At 41.5% G+C, this 13659-nt stretch overlaps 1 gene segment (V, D, J or C); it reads right to left on the reverse strand.

The window, feature by feature from the left end:
- Positions 1-813: 813 nt before the first annotated feature.
- On the reverse strand, positions 814-10319 carry LOC311070376 (immunoglobulin lambda constant 7-like). The segment is given in 3 exons: positions 10170-10319; positions 2568-2616; positions 814-1373 (listed from the first exon to the last, which is right to left on the reverse strand).
- Between the last annotated feature and the right edge of the window lie 3340 nt (positions 10320-13659).

Here is a 13659-nt window from a genome sequence, read left to right on the forward strand (position 1 = left end):
CTAGAACGGCCCGGTCCTGCAGATCTGCCTTATACAACATTAGGAGGATCAGGCCCTTCCTATCAGAGCTACACAACTCTTGTTCTCTCCAGACTGGACTATTGTAATGCTCTCTTGGCCTTCCAGCATCAACTGTCAAACCTCTGATCCAAACACTAATAACACTATATCATTACAATCAACATCACTCTTGTGTTTATGAAGAGAATGAGTCAGTGTTTCAATATGATCATCATGTTTTAGGTGTAATATATGATCCTGTCAATCAAACTGAACAGACTGCATTCAGTCACTTCTGCTGTCTGGACGTGATGCTTTCCATTTGAGACACACAAACTTTTACATTCTTACACAATTACTGTCACAACGGCTGATTCTTGAGTTGTGATCATGTATTATATTTTTAATAACATTTTCATATACAGTATATTTACACCATCGCCTATAAATGTAATGATTATGTAACAATTAGTGTCAGAACGGCTGATTCTTGATCTTGATCTTTTTTATGATATTTTTATATTCTAAACTTTTTAATCTCCTATAAATGATCAGTTTGTCTGCGCTGCTTCACTAAAGCAGAAGTGAAAGTGTTCCAGTCCAGATCATGTAACCAATCAGAGAGTGAGACTGAAAAGCCCATTTGCATTGTCAGGGTGGAGTGATTGTGATCCTCTCAGAATAGAGCAGCTCTGTCTCCAGAGACCATGTTCAAACCCCAAGAGCTTTATTTGACATTTACTGCTACATCAACCTTCTGAAAAGCACCTGCATCTTCATCTGTTAGTTGAATGATGTTGTCAGACACAAAGTGAACTTGTTGAGAAGCTTTATTGAATGTTGCAGCAAACACAGCAGATTGAAAGATCACACACACACACACACACACACACACACACACACACACACACACACACACACACACACACACACACACACACACACACACTCAGTTTCAGTATTGAGTTGTAAATCACTACAGCTGCAGCACTAGACTCATGTGAATCCTGCCTGACACAGGACACTCAGATACGGCTCATCTTCAGGAGAGAAACATCAGCACTCAGAGCTCTTGTGGAACGAGACCTCATGAGGAGCTCCATCATGTGTTACTCTGCAGACGTACAGCTCTCCCTCTTCCCAGCGTGCTTTGCTGAGGGTCAGGACGCTACTGCGGCTGTAGCGGCCGTCCTGCTGGCTCTCTGCGCTGGTCAGAACCCCCTCGGTGACCTCTGACCCGTCCAGTGTCCAGCTCACCAGCGCCCCCTGTGGAGAGTAAGAGCTGAGCAGGCAGAGCAGTGCGGCTGAGTCTCCAGAGATCTGCAGAGAAGAGGGCGGCAGCAGAGACACTGAGGGCTTCACTGTGGGACCAGCTGCAGGAGACAAACACAACACATTCACACACACACACACACACACACACACACACTGCACTGCACATTCACAGCATAGGAGTAATGCTGCTCTAGTTTTAGATTAAAGAATTATAAAACAATATCAGTAACACTTTATTTAAAGCTTTCATACACATTGCATTATAAAAGTATTTTTAATGCATTAATTATGCACTGCTATATACATTAAAATGCATGTATGATCTAATCAATAAGTGTAACAGCAGTTATAACACATATTATCTATTATCAGGCCGATCTGACTGCTTTAATTCCAGCAATTATTCACTCTGAACATAAATATCTTAAATTTTGAGATATTCACCTGAACTGAAAATGTAACTCAATTTCAAACAGAGTTAAAACACAATTGAATCACACAGAATGAACAAAACACTGAATTATAAGCACAACATGAGCAAAAGAGATTCAGTATCATTGACTGAACTACAGAAAGTAGCAACATTTACATTCTGATGTCAAATCTCTTTTTTCCATGTATGATTTCTACAATAAAAGATGAACTAAATATGAACTCAGTGTAGAAATAAATGAAGGAAAAACAAACCTGTAATAAACTGATTAAACTCATAGTGAGACACAGTGTGGAAATATGTTTAGAATTTTATTTCATTCTTTTATATATAGTTTTTGTTGAAAGGAATAATGCTATTCTTATAATAATATCGTTTTAGAATAAATAATTATACAAAAATATCAGTAACACTTTAATTAAGCCTTTTTTTACATATTGCATTATAAAAATTATTTTTAATGCATTTATTATATATTGTTTTACACATTATAATGCATGTATGATCTCATCAATAATTGTAACCATGGTTTTAACACATTATAATATTATATATTCATTGTTACGCCTTAAGAAATTATAATACACTAAAACTCATAACAAACAAGTCATTTTTAAGTATTATAATACATTTTAACTTTGGTTGCAACTATTTATGAAAATATATACTGCATTATAACATTATGATCTACATTATTGATACCTTTATAATGCATTATACATAAAGGCTTCAAGTAAAGTGTCGCCACAATATCTAATAATCATTATTATTAATAAATGTTGTTCTTGTTTCCACTGTAAAACACTTTCTGAAATCTAAATTGTATTTTTTTATTAGGTGATTAAATAGACAGACTTACCGATCACCAGTTTAGTTCCTCCACCGAATGTGTACCACAGTGATACAATCTAATGAAACGCTCGTACAAAAACCTCTATTCCACTCGAGTGAACACACACTCCAGCAGAGAGAGAGAAACAACACTTCAACACACTGATATTAGAAGATCCTCAGCTCTTCTCAACACTCACTCATTCAGATTTGACTAAATGCTTTCTGATATAACACTGTTTAAAGAAATATATTTGATGAGCTGTGACCTCTGAGGTGACCTTTGACCTCTTTGATCATGGATGATGTTGTGGAGTTTCTCATAATGATGCTTCTGTTCTTCATATGCAGATCAATCATCATGATTCACAGAAAAACCTGCAGCTTCAAATAAATGAATCAATAATTCTGAACATTTCAGATGCACATTGTTTAATATATAATGACCTGATTATGAGTCCTGATGAACTTCATGCATGTGGAAAATGTGGGAAAAAATAGACATCATGATAATATTTCCCAGAGAGCAACATGTCAACATTGATTCCAAAGACCATAATGGACTTTTTTTTTTTATTATTACTCTAAATATAGTAAAACTGATTTATTTAGTTCTTGATTTCTCATTGTTAACATGCTTGTAAAGGTGTAGCACAGAACTGAACTCAGAGAAACTGCTGCGTATGACATATGTTTAAAATGATCTACATTCATGATTCTCCAGACAAAACCTAGTGTCTTATCAGCCTGACAAACATAAACACAAATATTTCACAATTAATAAATATGTGCAATTAATCACTAAATGGTTCAATAACATTATTTTAAAAGTAAAATCTTCTGTGTAGAGTTTATGAGTTTGTTATCAGCACAAGCTGTTGTAAATCCTGCCCACTTCTTTGCATTGTCAGCACATGCTTCAGTGCTCTGAGAGTGTTTATAGTGCTGTGAGTTTAACACTTCATGACTGAGAGCAGAACAGAACACACTCTTCATCATCACACAAGACTAAACTACAGCAATGAACACAATCAACATCTTCATCTGGACCATTGCACTGTTTATTCAAGGTTTGTGCAATACAGTTTTTACAGTGATTATTAGTTCTCCTAAAATGTGAAATGTATTTATAATTTATGTTTTCTTCCAGACTGTAGAGGACAGATCACTGTAACTCAGAGTCCATCAATACCTGCAGTCAGGGCCGTGCACAGACATTTTAAGGGGCAGTGGCCTAAACCAAAAAAGGGGCACTATTTAGTTTTTTTGGGGGGGTTGGCACACTACAAAGTGTGCCAACAACAGAAAATTTAGTTATTTGTATTAGATCTGATCGAGACTACAATAATTTGATTAGACAAGCAGCTAATTCTAAGAACGTGGATATGTTGTATACAGGGCTGGACTGAAAAAAAGTCCAGCCCTGAAAAAAAAAAATCGGCCCTGGCATTTTGGCCCAGACTGGCCCACTATATGATCATAAACACCACCCATCTTTGCACGCCCTTAAATATATGCAAACCAACTCCAATTCCTTAAAACCACTAATGCCATGAAATAAGTAAACATTTGACATTTATTAATACAGTGATGAAGCCTAAAACAAGCTATAAGCTGCACTGGCATAGCAATACCAGTGTTTCTTACAGGATGTTTGGTAAAACTGTGTTGGGTGGACCTCGGTCCTTCTAGGGGTGTTCGGGGGCATGCCTCCCTGTAAGAAAATTTTGTACATTTTAATGTTATAAATTCATCAATCTGGTGCACTTTGAGAGTTAAAAATTAAAAGCTCCAACCCATATTCAGTGTGCAAATTAAACAAAGAAATATTCAAACCTCTTTTAGTTACAGTGTCTATTTACATTACACCTACCACATAATAATAGTTATAATATTAATCCAATGACAGTAATAGCCATATTTTGTAAAACAAATGCACTAAAACAATAAAGGAAACTTTCATAATTAGTTTTGTACCAATTTCTATACTTGAAAGAGATAAGCACATGATCTTTTATTTTGACGGAAACTGCATCAAGCTTTTATTTTGGCGGAAAACATGGTTTACAAACGCCTCTCATTAAATTTCTAGTGAATTGCGGTAATCGTCAACTATGCAGATGTGGAAATGATCTGTAACTGGGTTATGGGTTCCTACACTCATGACATAGCCTAAGTGTTTTGAAAGTAGTTCTGCTTTAATACCGCAGGCTCTACACTCTCTCGTCTCTCTCCTGATCCTCCTCACTATCATCATCACAGGAGCTGATGAAGGTCAGAAAACATACACTACCGTTCAAAAGTTTGGGGTCAGTAAGATTTTTAATGTTTTTAAAAGAAGTATCTTCTGCTCAGTAATAAAATAATTAAAAGTAATTTTTAGTAATAAAAACAGTAATATTCTGAAATATTATTCCAATTTAAAACAGCTGTTTTCTATGTGAATATACAGTAAAGTGTAATTTATTCCTGTGATCAAAGCTGAATTTTCAGCATCATTACTCCAGTCTTCAGTGTCACATAATCCTTCAGAAATCATTCTAATATGATGATTTGATGCTCAAGACACATTTATGATTATTATCAATGTTGAAAACAGTTATTTACATTTTTATTTCAGGATTCTTTGATGAATAGAAAGTTCAAAAGAACAGCATTTATCTGAAATGGAAAGCTTTTGTAACATTAAACACAAAAGTTCAAAAGTTTGGGGTCAGTAAGAATTTTAATTTTATTTTGGGGGGAAAGAAATAAAATAAATCAATACTTTTATCCATCAAGGATGAGTTAAACTGATCAAAAGTGACAGTAAAGACATTTATAATGTTAGAAAATATTATATTTTAAATAAATGCTTTCTTTTGAATTTTCTATTCATCAAAGAATTTTGAAAAAAAAAAATGTACACAACTGTTTTCAACATTGATAATTATAATAAATGTTTCTTGAGCATCAAATCATCATATTAGAGTGATTTCTGAAGGATCATGTGACACTGAAGACTGGAGTAATGATGCTGAACATTCAGCTTTGATCACAGGAATAAATTACAATTTAAAATATATTAAAATAGAAAACAGTCATTTTAAATTGTCATAATATTTCACAATATAACTGTTTGTTTTTTATCAAATAAATGCAGTCTTGGTGAGCAGAAGATACTTCTTTTAAAAACATTAACAAATCTTACTGACCCCAAACTTTTGAACGGTAATGTATATTTTGACACATTTTACAGTGTCTGCTTTAAGGGCCTGTTTCTATTTTTCACGCTGTTTTTCTGCACATTCCTTGCGTTTCTTCTCCATCTCGCTGACTATTTTGACAGATACACACTGACACTGCTGCACGCTCGCTCACTCGTTTAAAGTTGTGATTGGCCCAGCCCAGTGTCAATCAAGAAAATAACCAATGGGCCGCTGATCTACGTGTTTCATGGACTGGTCTGTCAGAAGAAAAAAAAAAACCTAACGCTAACTTTTTCTGACCAATGCATTACACCGGCACAAACCCAGCACCGCCAATTAAGCAAAACAAAACAAAACGAATGGGCTGCCGATGTACAAATTTTATGGGCCATTAAAAGAAAAAGAAAAAATAATAATAATAATAAAAATAATGTATGAGTATGAGATGTATCGGCCCAAAAAGCACGTCGGCCCACCGGGAAAAGTGCGCGGTATGCCCGATGGCCAGTCCAGCCCTGGTTGTACAAGTTGTTAGTAGCCTAGTAGAAAGAGCCAGAAGCCAGAAGACCAAGATCAAAACATTACCGACATAAATAAAAAATAAAAAATAAAAAAAATGACTAATTTCGCAGATTCAACCACTGTCTTGCATAGCCTGTTAAAGGAGAACTCCGGTCAATTTTAACATTGAGCTCATTTTTTTGTAAATCTGGAGTGCTGTCAGTACAGAGAACAACGACAAAAATACTGTGTATACTGTGAGTGATGCTGCGGAGCGAGCGGGAAAACCTGGAGCGGATTAGCGGAATCAGCGGAATGCTTTGAGCGGAGCGGTGGGGGTGGGGAAGAGGGGCACCTCAGTCGATGAGGGCAGAGGGGCAGTGGCTCTAGCCACCGGGCCACCCCCCTGTGCACGGCCCTGCCTGCAGTTCAACCAGGAGAAGAAGTCAGAATAAACTGTAAAACCAGCAGTAATGTGTATTATCATAGTTCAATTGGTCATTGTTTAGCCTGGTACTCACAGAAACCTGGAGAAGCTCCTAAACTCCTCATATATTATGCATCAACCCGTAATACTGGAACTCCATCTAGATTCAGTGGCAGTGGATCTGGCAGTGATTTTACTCTGACCATCAGTGGAGTCCAGACTGAAGATACAGGAGATTATTACTGTCAGAGTTTTCACTTTCCAAACAGTGAACGTGTGTTCACACAGTGATAAAGAGTCGTACAAAAACCTCTGTCAGTCAGACGTCACAGTGACTGCACTGATACAGCTGAGAGAAACTGCAGCTGCTGATGGAGGATCACAAACTACACAATATCAATGTTTAGGTAAAAGTTTCTAAAGACTTTAAAAATATACATTTATCGATAGTAATTTATTTGATATGAAATAAGAGTTAGTGCTGATATTCCTAAACCACAAAAGCATTCTGCTGCTCTTTCCTAAACATCCGTGTTTCACGATGCAGGTGAAAATGTGATATTTTGAGTCAAAGGCTTGTTCATATTTTGTTAAAGGTAATTAAAAATTAGTTTCCATTTGTTCGCATGACAAGATTCAGATGTTTAATATAATTGAAGTATATAATATATAAGTATAGTATATAATATAATAGTCCATCATCGAGATAATCACCATATTTATAATGAAACCATCATATTTAAACATATGATATTAATCATGAAATATTAGGGGTTTGATGGGACATCTTTTCACCTCAATGAGAAATATCACGTTTTAATGTCATATTTTAATATCGCGAGTTCTCGTCACACCCCTATTATGTATTGTTACTGCATTAATGGGATCTCCTTAATCAAAGCGTTCACAATCTTTAAATTTGACCTTTTTTGGGTTTTTTTTCTGTGTTATTAAACAAAATACATTTCCTAGTAATTCCTTCTAAACGATTTGGTAATAGTTGAGTCATTACTGTATTACCATGATCTTGACATGAATTAATTATGCATCATGCATTATCTCACACCTTGGCAATAGCATCGCCATTGGCTAGTGAATGTTTTAGTTTACTAATATAGATATAATATAGCTATTTAGATAGATAGAGTGTTAAAGTGCAACAGTGTTTTTTTCTATTTTCCACCAGGAGCATCAGCAACAGCACCAACTCAGCAGGATTCCCTGCAAAAAATGAAGAAAGAACATGCTTTTTAACCCTCTGGGGACCAAGCTGTTTTTGGGGTCCTTGAGATGTTCTGACATGCCTTGACATTTGTGCTTTTTTCAGTTATTTATAAACATGTTAATGGCAAAGGTGTAAATTCACTCTATATAGCACAAACAGGGCTACCATAATATGCGAGCAACGTGTATGTAGATGTTTGTGTTTTTAAGAGAATAATGTTTATGCGTGGTTATTGGAAAAAATTAAAATGAAAGTTGCTGAATTAAGACCACAAAACACATATTAAATATGTGTCCACAAGACTTTTGACTAATGGATGTTGTCCCTTTGAGTTCTAGCTTCAAAATGATGTAAAAATAGTCTTGCTTTATCGTTCACAAAAAAAAAAAATACATTGATTTAAATGGTGTAAAACAGGTTTTGCTTGGAAAGCCAATATGCGAGGGGGAGGAGTAGTTTACACCTTAGATTGCATAATCTCTGCATAATCTCCCCACCCACTCTGCATAATGAGCCATTCATTCAGGTGTGACACTGACTGAGCCACAATGCAAGGACAAAAGATGTATTTAGAAGAAGACTTATATTGACCATTTAAGATTTCGCTTACATTTCTCTTGTAAATATGTTTTGCTATTTTATTAAAAATGTTACAATTACAACAATAATTACAATTTCAACAATATTTCAAGTGTACTCTCTCTTTGTAAAAAAAAAAAAAAAAGATTATATTTTACATTTATGTTTGAATATAGCCAACATTGGAACATCTAACATCTTAGTCTATGAATTTATTTTTGACAAAAATAGTATTTTTTTTGCAGTTTAATACGTTGCTTATACAAATACATTTTTTTCAACATATTCCAGTCGATTTTTACTCATCTCAGTAGGCTATAGCAAAGCAGTTTATTCTTTCACACACAGACGCGCGATTCATATTTAGGTTAAACAGTCTTTACAAATATGTCCCCTTCATTCATCTCACAGAAAGGCGAGTCATATTATAGAAATGCGATTCATCTTTTTGCGGTTTGCATAGGCCTACACTAACGTTATTCCATAACGTTATTCCACACGTGAGAAAAGAAAACAGCCTACCTCACTCCTCAGCGGAATCTGCTCCTCATTTCAGGAGATATTGCTCCTCATCAGCACTGTTCTGAGGAATCTTTTCTCCATAAGGTAGGCTATAATGTCTCACTCGCGAGGAGTCGCGACGCGCTTTGTTTACAGCTAATGTGGGCGTTTCACAGCTCTGAAATAGTTCTCAGAATTTGCGTTTGAATAGCACGCGCTCTCCGGGGAGTGGTCACATTACTGTGAATTAGCTCGTAATGAGCTCGACAGGAGTCGCTCTCATTTTATACAGATTACAGAAGCTGAGAATATTTGTTTTTTATATAAATGACTTCATTTAAAAGATGCAATCTCAAGCTTTATGCCCGTGGGTCTGTTTGCCTGTTTGACTGAATTTTCGCGGAGTTATAGATCATTTTCGAACGCGTTTCAAATGGGAGTTTACTGACAGAGAGAAGGCAGAAATCGCATCATGTTAATTTTTCTTTATTTGTCAAAAAGCAAAACACTTTATTTTTATTGTGAGTATACAGAAAAAAAATAGAAACTGAACAGGATCGATTGATGTATTACACGAAAATGAAAGATCAAAATTAACAGAGCATTTAGTGTTTATTTTCATTGCTAAAAAAAAAAAACGAGCAAAACGCGCGGGCGCGTTTGTGGTCCCCAGAGGGTTAAGCTAAAATTAAGTTCCTTGTGTTACGTTATAACTAAAGAAAACTGTGTGAGAACTCAAATGCGTAAAGAATAAAGATTTATTTAATAAAAGAAACATAAAGTAAAACAAAAACCCACAAGGGGGAAAAACATAATATAAAACAAAACAACAACTTCAAAAACAAACATACCGGAGGATTACGGGAAAACAGGAGACGTATACAAGACAACGATCCGACAAAGACTGCAAACACAAAGGAGCTTATAAAGGGACAAACCAGGCAGATAATGGGGGAACAACAGGTGGGACAAATGAAACCAATAATGAGATAACAAGGAGGGTGGGGTCAAGACAGAGACAGGAACACAAACACCACATGTGCTACATGAGACAGGACAGGCATGTGACATTACCCCCTCCTTAAGGAGCGGCTACCAGACGCTCCACTAGGGACGGGAGGGACAGACCAGGGAGGGACAGGAGGGACGGACCAGGGCGGGACGGGAGGGATAGACCAGGGTGGAACAGGGGGAACAGGAAGGACAGACCAGGGTGGGGCAGGGGAAATGGACAGTTCGGGAGGCCAGGGCGGACCACAGAGTTCGGGAGGCCAGGGCGGAAATGTCAGTCCATTTGGCGGCCAGGGCGGAGAAGATCGTGCAGGCAGCCAGGGCTGAGACGACCCGTCGGGCGGCCATGGTGGAGACGACCCCTCAGGAGGCCATGGTGGAGACGACCCCTCAGGCGGCCATGGCGGAGACGACCCCTCGGGCGGCCATGGCGGAGACGACCTCTCGGGCGACCAGGGTTCAGGAACTGGAACTGGCACCACGGGGATTTTCCCTCGGGCGGCCAGGGCGGAGACGACCCCTCGGGCGACCAGGGTTCAGGAACTGGAACTGGCACCACCGGCTCGGGCACTGGAATTGGCACCCCCGGCTCGGGCACTGGAACTGGCACCACCGGCACTGGCACTGGAACTGGCACCACCGGCTCAGGCACTGGAACTGGCACCAACGGCTCAGGCACTGGAACTGGCACCAGCACTGGCACCACCGGCTCAGGCACTGGAACTGGAACTGGCACCACCGGCTCAGGCACTGGAACTGGCACCAACGGCTCAGGCACTGGAACTGGCACTGGAACTGGCACCACCAACTCGGGCACTGGAACTGGCACCCCCGGCTCGGGCACTGGAACTGGCACCCCCGGCTCGGGCACTGGAACTGGCACCACCGGCTCGGGCACTGGAGCTGGCACTGGAACTGGCACCACCGGCTCGGGCACTGGAACTGGCACCACCGGCTCGGGCACTGGAACTGGCACCACCGGCTCGGGCACTGGAGCTGGCACTGGAACTGGCACCACCGGCTCGGGCACTGGAACTGGCACCACCGGCTCGGGCACTGGAACTGGCACCACCGGCTCGGGCACTGGAACTGGCACCAACGGCTCGGGCACAGACACTGGCTCCGGCTCAGGAACAGACACTGGCTCCGGCTCAGGAACAGACACTGGCTCCGGCTCAGGAACAGACACTGGCTCCGGCTCAGGAACAGACACTGGCTCCGGCTCAGGAACTGGAACAGACATCACCGGCTCAGGAACAGACACCACCGGCTCAGAGACTGGAACAGACACCACCGACTCAGGAACAGGAACAGACACCACCGGCTCAGGAACAGGAACAGACACCACCGGCTCAGGCTCAGGAACAGACACCACCGGCTCGGCGGCGGCCATCTTGTCCGGAGACTCTGGCTCCGGCTCAGGAACAGACACTGGCTCCGGCTCAGGAACTGGAACAGACATCACCGGCTCAGGAACAGACACCACCGGCTCAGAGACTGGAACAGACACCACCGACTCAGGAACAGGAACAGACACCACCGGCTCAGGAACAGACACCACCGGCTCAGGAACAGGAACAGACACCACCGGAACAGACACCACCGGCTCAGGAACAGGAACAGACACCACCGGAACAGACACCACCGGCTCAGGAACAGGAACAGACACCACCGGAACAGACACCACCGGCTCAGGAACAGGAACAGACACCACCGGCTCAGGCTCAGGAACAGACACCACCGGCTCGGCGGCGGCCATCTTGTCCGGAGACACAGGCTCGGCGGCGGCCATCTTGTCCAGGGACACAGGCTCGGTAGCGGCCATCTTGTCCGAAGACACTGGCTCGGCAGACGTGACGTGAACAGTCTCTGTGGCGGCCATCTTGTCCGAAGACACAGGCCCGGCAGATGTGACGTGAACAGTCTCTGGCTGGGCAGACCTGACGGATCGCTGGGGTGGTGCAGGCAGTGCGAACAGCTCGGGCGGGGCCAGTAGAGCATGACGCCTGGGCGGTGCGGGCAGAGCAAGATGCCTGGGCGGCGCTTCAGGGACGGCAGTCACCTCCGGGATGGTCTCCGTGTTAGGAGCCACCAGACTCGGATCACTGGAATAGGGACCACCGGAACAGGAACCACCGAAACAGGGACCACCGAAACAGGGACCACCGGAACAGGGACCATTGGACTCGGGACCACCGGAACGGGGACCACAGGAACTGGGACCATTGGACTCGGGACCACCGGAACTGAGGCCACCGGAACAGTCACGGAGGGAATCTTCCTTCTCCTCCTCCGTTTCGAGACCACTGGAACTGGGGCCACCGGAAATGGAACCACTGGACTCGGGACCACCGGACTCGGGACCACCAGAACTGGGACCACTGGACTCGGGACCACCGGAACTGGGAACCTCTTCCTGGCCTCTCGCTCCTGCAAGCGAGCGAGACCCTCCACCATCGCCTCAAAAGTACTCCCATCATACGCCCTCCTGAGCAACCAGTCCATGGGCTCGTCGAGAGCATAAAAAAAAGGTCCTTAAGAGGCCCTTCATTCAACTTTAATCCCTCCGCCGCTCTAAGGAATTCAGCCGCGAACTTCCTCATATCAGCCCCTTGTTGGCGGAGGGAATTTAGCGACTGAAAACGAAGAATACGTTCATAGTGGGGGCACGAGACAGGGGGGGCTGGTGGGTAACGTGAATTCCTTCGCTGAGTCCTCGACATGGTCGGATCGTTCTGTTACGTTATAACTAAAGAAAACTGTGTGAGGACTCAAATGCGTAAAGAATAAAGATTTATTTAATAAAAGAAACATAAAGTAAAACAAAAACCCACAAGGGGGAAAAACATAATATAAAACAAAACAACAACTTCAAAAACAAACATACCGGAGGATTACGGGAAAACAGAGGCCTGTTGCACAAAAGTAGAATTAAGACATCCGGGATAAATGACTCAGCTGAGCTCAATGAAGCCAAAACATGTGCGTCCAGGCTTAATTGGTTGCACAAAGACCAAGCCAGGATGAGCAGACACGGATTCATTAAGCCAGGTGAAACCAATCCTGGATAGGTGCGCGCTCACGGCTCACTCAAATAGACCCCGCCACAGATCACAGATTAACTGATTTACCATGGCAACTAGAGCCGCGTACTTTTCCCCGTCGGAAGCACAAATCCTCATGGAGGCATACGAGGAGGTAAAAGATATAATTAAGAAGAAAGGCAACACCGCCACAGTGATAAAGCAAAGAGAAAAAGCGTGGCAAAGTATTGCAGACCGCCTGAATGCGTAAGTAGTGCACAATTACCAGGGTTCCCACACCTTGGTTGACTTCAAATTCAAGGACCTTTCAAGGACTTTCCAGGTCCAATACCCTCAAATTCAAGGACTTAATGCGGGGACACATTTGTTGTGTCCAACAACAAACGATGAGGTACCATCGTAGTTTCATGCGCACGTGAACTTCATGGCAAGTACCTCATGCGGGAAACACTTAACATAACTCAGGGTTTTTCCTGGCTCAAAATGAGGCGGAGGTGGTAAAATCCTATTAATGTATTTTAATAATAAGATAATAAAAATGTTATTTTTTTGTAGATCATCACATAGCCTATTGTGTTTCCCACATTGTTTTTGTGGGTAGAGCTTGGTACCCCTAGTGGGGTACGGGGGCATGCCCCCCCGTA

Source organism: Abramis brama (genome assembly GCF_963993115.1).
Source record: "Abramis brama genome assembly, chromosome: 20".
NCBI lineage: Eukaryota > Metazoa > Chordata > Actinopteri > Cypriniformes > Leuciscidae > Abramis > Abramis brama.